This window comes from Mustela lutreola, chromosome 2 (genome assembly GCF_030435805.1).
Source record: "Mustela lutreola isolate mMusLut2 chromosome 2, mMusLut2.pri, whole genome shotgun sequence".
In the NCBI taxonomy this organism is placed as follows: domain Eukaryota; kingdom Metazoa; phylum Chordata; class Mammalia; order Carnivora; family Mustelidae; genus Mustela; species Mustela lutreola.
In genome coordinates, this window is record NC_081291.1 from 158,415,854 (window position 1) to 158,423,315 (window position 7,462).

Genomic DNA, 7,462 nt, shown 5'->3' on the forward strand with positions numbered 1-7,462 from the left:
CTTCTCAATTGTCCCACCTCAGTAGATATAATCTTTGTTCTTCTCTACTTCCATTATATTTTGTATTTTTATACAGTACTCCCTCATTTAATAAAGCATATTTTATTCTAATAATAATTAGATTCATTATAATAGTAATACAGATTCACTGTAAAAACACGTTTGAAAGAATATTACAATCTTTTGTAAGTCCGTCACCCAGACAACCACTATTAGCATTTTGGAATTTTCTCTTTCAATCTTTTATATGTGTACTTTTTTAAAGAGAACTCAGTTTGTATAGACATTTAAGCATCCAGCTTAAATGTAGGACACTCTTTTGCAAGCATTTCTCAAATCATCACTAAAAATATTCTTACAACCTGGTTTACTTTATTATATAATTATTTGTATGCATATCTTAACACCTCTACTGGACTGTAAGTTCCCTAAGGACAACGGTGGGTTCTCTTTGTCTTCCCTATGTCCATTATGGTATTCCATATGTTTGAGGTGCCCATAAGTCATTTTAACACATAATCAAAATTAAACTGGATCTGGGGTTACAAAGTTTACTATATAACAGGAAAGTGAAAGGAAAAAAAAAAACACAGAAAAAAAGCAATTTCATACCTTAGCAAAGAAGAGTATTAACTATACAGAAACAAAAAACTCCAACAGTGTACGCAGGTATTGCTTCTAGGGCTGCTACCGTTTGCACCTCTTGTTTACAGAGCAACTATGGGAAGTCTATGAATGAGCTCTATTCAGAAACATACGTGTAAAGGAACCAGATATAGCTGGAGTGGACAGCTAAATGCTTCCGTCACATTACCCTTCATTTGGCTCCCAGTTCACAATCATAGCCAACAACCTCTCTAAATAGTCTGTTTATTGAAAGAGCTTACCTGTATCGTGGCTGGTCCCTCTGATCAACCAGGTACGAAGAAAGTAAGGAGCAGTCAGCATGTCTTTGAAAGAACAGTTGTGTGGTAGTCCCCAGGGAGAAGTCTTGGTGATACTGTTACCACCAAGTTGTTGCAGCAAAAGGTCAGTAAAGATCTCCATGAGACTTAGTATTTCTAATAGCTGCATTTGTTGGCTAAAAAAGGAAGTGTTTGCAAGGCATTATGGTGAAAGAGAAACCCAAAGAACAGCATAATGTCCAATACAGGGGAATCATTCTGTGCCCATTAAAAAAAAATAAATCACATTTTTGTAAAAGAATTAAATGGCACAGAAAATGCTCACTATACAATTTTTAGTGAGAAATAAAAATACAAAACAATATATGTTTACATGTATGTATGATTTCAACCTTGTGGGAAAAAAATATGTGCATCTAGAAAAAGGAAAGAAATATGCCAAAAGGTTTGCACTGGTTACTTCTGGATGGTGAGATTATGTGATTTTAGTAGTTTTCATTACATATTTCTGAATTTTCTATAGTGACCTTTTATATTTACATTATGATAAATACATTATAAATGGAAAAATAAGGAAATAGAACTTATATCCATAATGTATAGAGAGTGAAGGTACAGGAAGGAGAGGAAATGAAATTTAGTCTCTATCTTCTTAAGGGTAAGTATGATTTTTATCTCCATTAACCTGTAAGCCCAAGTTCTATAGTGGGCATCTTTTTATTAGGGTGCATTTCCCCCACAGCATATGGATTACTGGGTCTGGGGCTGAATTGGGCTGCCTTATCCTTACACTCACTGCATAGCCCAGGTGGACTCTAGACCAGAGTCTGAAGAACACTTCTCCTTGTAAGTAGACTTGATAAAGCCAAAAAGACTGGAACAGGAGGCCTCCTGCTGGGGGTGGGGACCAGGGACAGCCTCGCCCTGAATCCCTCACCCCACCTGACCATATACAAAGCAGTTAGTTTGGATCTTCAGAACCTCTCAGTTCCTCCAATCACTTTTAGTGGCTGAGTGAAGAAAACATTTAATAAGTTTCAAAATAAACAGAACTACATCCATTAACATGAGCTGCTGAGTGATGTCTTTTTTTAAGCTCCTACAACATCTAGCATAGATTAGTTTTTACATGGCATGCTCAGTAAAATAACTAGGAAAGGGAACATAAATGAGTGAAATAACTGTGATCAGTTTATATCACTTCTCTAACTCATGCTATAGGGCTTGAGGCTTGACATACATTTGACTACCCCCCTGACACAGAAGAGGAACATCCTGAATCTACCAAGAAACAGTAACAAGAAACCAGGAAGAATACATTGTACTCAGATATAAGGTTCTTTCTACAGGTGCCACTTTCCACAGACTGCCCCAAGCCTGGCAATCTTTTCATGTATATCTACATGAACTAATAAAGAAATGGGATAGAGAACTTCCAGAAAGAAAAGAATCAGAGATGGTCTCCTCACCTGTATTCATACCTCTCCCACCATGCTCTAGACCAATTTGTCATTTCAAGCTTCACTCTTCCTTTACACCATATCATAACAGCACACTCTAGATTTGGGGGGCAAAGTCACAATTTTAAATACTTTCATTATTCTCCAAAGTGTGGCAACACCTGGCTATTGTAACCACTGACACAAAGCACATGGGCCAAACCAGACATTTCACCACTTCCCAGACACAGGCTGTCATTTCCTTCTTGTTTTTGTCATTCTTTCTCAAGAAATACCTTCTTTTCCTTTCCTTAAATTCCATATGTCTTGTCCTATTTCTATCAAAAGCTTTCTAATTGCAGCAGCCTGGAAAGTTGCCTTTACTCTGAATTTTCATAGTATTTGGTTATGCATCTGTATGCCAGCTACCAAATGCTACTTTCTATTTCAGTAACTTTAGATTTATAACAGTTTTATTGAGATAAAACTCATATACCATACAATTTGTTTACCTAAAGCATACATAATTTCATGGTTTTTTTTTTTTAGTATAGTCACAAGTTGTACAACTAGCATCACACTCAACTTTAGAACATTTTCATCACCCTGAAAAGAAACTCTGTGTCAACCAGTCACTCCTCATTCCCTCCTCCCTCAACCCCTGGCAGCTACTAATCTATTTTCTGTTTTTACAGATTTGCCTATTTTGGACATTTCCTATAAATGGAATGACACATTATATGGTCTTTTGTGACTGGTTTCTTTCACTTACATGTTCTCATAAGGTTTTCAAAATTTATCCATGCTGCAACACGTGTTAGCACTTCATTTATTTTTATTGCCAAGTAAAATTCCATTGTATAGATAATCACATTTTATTTGTCAGTTTATCAGTTGATACAACTTTGGGTTGTTTCCATGTTTTGGCTATGATAAATAATGCCACCATGAACATTTCTGTATAAATTTTTTTGTGAACATGTTTTCAGTTCTCTTGGATCTATACCTATGAGTGGAACGGCTGGGTTACATGGTAATTCTTTTTTTTTTTTTTTTTTAATTAACCTTTTGAGGAAATACCAGCATGGTTTCCAGAGTAATTATACCATATTATATCTCCAGCAGCAGTGCAGGAGGGTTCCAATTTCTCTACATCCTCATTCACATGCATTATTTTTTGGTTTTAGACATCCTAGTGGGTATGAAAGGTATCTCTTCGTAGTTTTGATTTGCATTTGTTAACTATATTGAGCATCTTTTCATGAATTTATTGGATGTTTGTACATCTTCTTTGAAGAAATGTCTATCAGATCCTTTGCCCATTTTTAAATTGGATTATTTGTTTTATTATGGGTTGCTGTTTAATTTCTGTTACTTTAAGTATTTTAAAGGCAATGATTGTGTTTGGTCAAAATCATAAACTTTGGAGTCATATTCCATTATTTGGTTATCCAGCCCCATCAGAACTATGTGACTTGGCAAGCTACTTAATTTTTCCACAGTTCAGTTTTCTTATCTGTAAAATAGGAGTAATAATACCTACCTTATAGAATGAGTATAAGGATTAAATTAAAAAATGACTACAGAGCCCTTAGGACAGTGCCTGGTACTTAGAAAACAACCAATAAATGTTAGTCATTATTATTAGTTATCTCAATACATTTCCAACGTAGAGTTAACAGTTTTTACACACAAGAGGTGCTCCATGAGTATCTGAGAATGAATAAACTTGGACTAGAAGTACTTTAGTTGTTTAGTTGTTGCTATCACTAGCTATTTATCAAAAGGCAAAACAACCCAATTATGAAACATATGCTGAGCAAGTGGATAAAATTAGAAGGATACATAGCCCCTGAAATTCCCAGGAGAGTCACGAAGGAAAATATCTTCTCAGGTATGAGAAAAACTCCTAAATGGAGTGACCTCAATGACAGCATCAGGATGCTTTTATAGCCCTAACAAATGCTTAGCCAAAGACATCTAGATCCAAAAATGCCATTGTCATTATTTGAATCTTCAAAAAATTTCAATAAAGAAAACTAGTTTGGGGAAAGATACTCAGGAAAGCCTCAGAATCTATCAATTCTCCAACAAGAATACACTAAGGCAGAGAAAGAAACTGCTAAGGATAGCCAAACTGTAGACCTTAACCAACAAAACTGGCTGCAAACTCACTCTGGGCCCCTGTAACTATAGAGGCCATTGCCTCCTCATGATGGATTTAAAGACTATGGATCCCTCTTCTTTCAATGCTGCTTTAAAGAGAGAGTGACTAGCTTTTTGAGATCTGGGCTACGGTTGGTAGGAAGATGGCAGAATTTTAAGCCATCCAGGCCAAACTGGATAAACCAAACTGAGAGGGATTCCACAATGGGAAGAACTCAAAGCAATTGACCTTTATCAGACAACTAATGAGGAGACATAGAGTCAGGGGAGGAGGGGGAGAGATGGATTGAAATAATGAAAGCAGTGCTTCAGAGTACCTATTGGAATCCAGAGGTAGCTAGAATGAAGGTAGAAATCCAGTTTAGGAGGCTTGGTGCCTTGATATAACTAGGGGACAGGACAATAAGCATAAATTTGGGGAGCTAAAATTCGGGGGCAAGGAGAGTTCAGACCAACCTCTCAAATTGTAATCCCTAAAAGATGGCATGACCCAGGCCGAAAACCACAGTTTATGCAGGAAATTTGCCATCGTGACCGAAGCCTGCTCTCAACTTTCTCTTTACCTGATCATGATAAAACAAGTGTGAGAGAGTAATAGTTATAACAAGAAGTATTGTTATTACTGTTAATAATAATAATAATTGCCACTACTCAAGGAGTATTTACGTTGAACTATGTACTATGGTAAGCAGTTTAGATATAGCCTTATAATGACTCTAGAAACAGACAATAGTCTTCATAATCAAAGCTTAAGGAGATTAAGTAACAAAATCAGAATTTAATAAAAGAAATCTGATGTCCAGAGGTAGGATCTGAAACCAGCTAGTTGCGTTTAGGAAAGGATTCTCCACTTAGCTTATTTCCTGTTTTTTCCGCAGTCAGTTGGGCAATAAGGCCATCTTAATCAGGTATGCCCAAACCTATTCGTGCATTTATTTCATTTACTCACTATTTATTGAGCACATACTATGTCTCAGGGAGGGGTGCCCTGGTAAATAGACACAGTTCCTGCCCCCAGGAAATGCAGACAGGATGGCTGAAGGAGGAAGTGCCCTTCATTTGATGTCCGTTCTTTTTTCAATAACATCCTAATCAGACTTATCCTGAAATATAGTCAGTTTGACCCAAGAGTCATTTGATGGTTAAGTTTTTTTTTTTAATTTTTAAATTTCTTTTCAGTGTTGATGGTTGAGTTTTGATAAGTGGACCAATATGCCATATACTCTCACAATTTCCTGAAATTCATATCCCTCTCCCTAGATGATGCATTATGCTGTCTCCTCTGCCCTTCACACTCTCCAGTAACCCCACTGCGTCTCTGACACCTCCTTCAGCTAGATGCAAGACTAGCTGTCTTCACATCACTGTGAAGGACAAGAAGCCACCGATGCTCTGTCAGCTCCCACAGGGTTTTCAGAACTCACAGGCTGCCTGAATAGCTTTAAGGCCTACTGCTGAGTTTAGACTTATCTGGCTGCTGGGAAGAGAGATGCAACCATGGTAGCTGAGATAGGGCTTATTATAATGAGAAAAGGGGGGGGAATTCTCACATTAATCTGAACATTACTTCAAGACTTTCTTTCAGGCAACTTCATTCTCTACTACTTGAGGCTATTTCCATCTCCCCCCTTCATTTCACTGATTTGTAATCTTAACTATTTCTGAATCACATTCAAATCATTTTTTCCTCGTGTTAAATTCTTGTCGCTTAATTTTTATCACAGACACATAGCACATAAAACTGTATTGAGTATTTGCACTTTTCACATATTGAGGGTTCTTGCCAATATGTGATCTTGATCCAAGACAAAGTCTAATTTTTAAGAGTACCCTTTTGAAACAGGTTTTAAAACATTTTATTTCTGCCCTTAAAACAGTCTTAAAAAAACATTCTATTTCTGATTTAAACTGACAAAGTACATCCTCCTGCTTACTATAACTCAAGCAGAAATTAAAATTTAGCAGGAGGTAAGAGGTGTAAGTTTCTCACACAAATGAGTGGCAAGACAAAAGTTACTTTATTCTTTTTAGGAGGAAGGCAACTTAATGTCATTGACTTTATACAATCTTTGAACACTTATATGCATAAGGTTTGTAAAAAAAAAATTGCTAGGTGATTTTCTCGGTTTTACTCATCACTTTCTAAAATTATAAGAAGTAATTTCAGAAAAGACGGAGCTTAGGCCAGATACGTTAATTAGAAGCTTAGGCCAGATACGTTAATTTGCCAACTAATTGTAGTTTTAATCTGTAGTAAAATCTCACTGCTTCCTTAGTTCTTAAACTGATCAATTTGAGCTATCTAACCTCTTCCATCGCTCCCAAATTCATTTCTAGCCACAACCAAAACTTCAGGAATCCTTCTATAGCTAAAATGTAGAAACGCCCTTACTTGGTATACCTTACTTTTATCATGTTTCAAAAAGAAACTAACCCTGCAGGGCAAACAGGACAGGTTACTCTCCATACTCTACGGATGGAGAAACAAATCAAATTCTTTGTCCAAGGACACGAGGCTTGTTTAATAGCAGAACCAGAGGTAGGATCCAGAGGTTCTGATTTCTACTCCAGCTGTCTTTGTACTTCGAAGCCGTCTCGGTTAATCCCGCGCCTCTAAACTGCTGGGGCTTGCTGTAATGAAGCTGACTCACCACTAAATTCCTGTGTTCTCACAGAATCCGCTGAGCAGGGGCCCCACTCCTAAACTGGGAACCAAGGGGGCGGTGCACATTGACGCGCAAACCCTCAAGGCCAGATAAGCTAACAGTCCTTGGGCTGTTTACCGAGGCAGTCCTGCCCTCTGGGGACACGTCAACCAGACTCCAGGGACTATAAACCGCGGCTGTTCAAACCCCCCGAGGTTCAAAGGACAACCGCGCGGCCACCCGGCCTCTGCCCCCGCCGGCACCCCTCCTCAGTGCCGCGCGCCACGTGAAACACAGCCGCCTCCCC

The 7,462-nt window shown here is 37.8% G+C and overlaps 1 long non-coding RNA gene across 4 annotated transcripts in view; it reads right to left on the reverse strand.

Annotated features, from left to right (window-relative positions):
* Window positions 1-7,332, reverse strand: part of LOC131825077 (uncharacterized) — a 34,400-nt gene extending 27,068 nt beyond the window's left edge. For 2 of the 4 annotated variants that reach the window (XR_009351117.1, XR_009351115.1), the window contains exons 1-2: window positions 7,162-7,332; window positions 2,375-2,462 (exon numbers count right to left, since the gene is read on the reverse strand). This is a non-coding gene — a long non-coding RNA (uncharacterized LOC131825077). Of the gene's footprint in view, window positions 1-887; window positions 2,012-2,374; window positions 2,463-7,161 lie in introns of those variants that run through there. The other 2 variants (XR_009351118.1, XR_009351116.1) reach the window with 2 other exon arrangements.
* Window positions 7,333-7,462: the final 130 nt, after the last annotated feature.